This window comes from Arachis stenosperma, chromosome 2 (genome assembly GCF_014773155.1).
Source record: "Arachis stenosperma cultivar V10309 chromosome 2, arast.V10309.gnm1.PFL2, whole genome shotgun sequence".
Classification (NCBI taxonomy): domain Eukaryota; kingdom Viridiplantae; phylum Streptophyta; class Magnoliopsida; order Fabales; family Fabaceae; genus Arachis; species Arachis stenosperma.
The window spans coordinates 85,673,781-85,674,649 of NC_080378.1; the positions used below are offsets into that span (position 1 = coordinate 85,673,781).

General features: G+C 41.4%; 1 non-coding gene across 1 annotated transcript; it reads right to left on the minus strand.

The window, feature by feature from the left end:
* Positions 1–483: 483 nt before the first annotated feature.
* LOC130964568 (small nucleolar RNA R71) lies at positions 484–591 on the minus strand. Its single transcript, XR_009080656.1, has one exon. It is a non-coding gene; the product is annotated as a small nucleolar RNA R71 (small nucleolar RNA).
* Positions 592–869: the final 278 nt, after the last annotated feature.

The following is an 869-nucleotide window of genomic DNA, read 5'->3' on the forward strand; positions in this document are numbered from 1 at the left end:
CCTTGAAGCGGAAGCTAAGAGAAGCTAAGGCACAACTCTTTGAAGAGGACCTAACAGAATTCTTCAAAGAAGAAGAACCCATGGCAGCCGAAAACAATAACAATGCCAACAATGCAAGGAAGGTGCTGGGTGACTTTACTGCACCTACTCCCGACTTCTATGGGAGAAGCATCTCTATCCCTGCCATTGGAGCAAACAACTTTGAGCTTAAGCCTCAATTAGTTTCTCTAATGCAACAGAATTGCAAGTTCCATGGACTTCCACTGGAAGATCCTCATCAGTTTTTAGCTGAATTCTTGCAAATCTGTGACACTGTCAAGACTAATGGGGTTGACCCTGAGGTCTACAGACTTATGCTATTTCCTTTTGCTGTAAGAGACAGAGTTAGGACATGGTTGGACTCACAACCTAAAGAAAGCCTGAACTCTTGGGAAAAGCTAGTCAATGCCTTCTGGCAAAGTTCTTCCACCTCAAAAATTGAGTAAGCTTAGAGTGGAAGTCCAAACCTTCAGACAGAAGGAAGGTGAATCCCTCTATGAAGCTTGGGAAAGATACAAACAATTGATCAAAAAATGTCCTTCTGACATGCTTTCTGAATGGAGCATCATAGGTATTTTCTATGATGGTCTATCTGAACTATCCAAGATGTCTTTGGATAGCTCTGCTGGAGGATCTCTTCATCTGAAGAAGACGCCTACAGAAGCTCAAGAACTAATTGAAATGGTTGCAAATAACCAATTCATGTACACTTCTGAAAGGAATCCTATGAACAATGGGACAAGTCAGAAGAAAGGAGTTCTTGAGATTGATACTCTGAATGCCATATTGGCTCAGAACAAAATATTGACCCAACAAGTCAATATGATCTC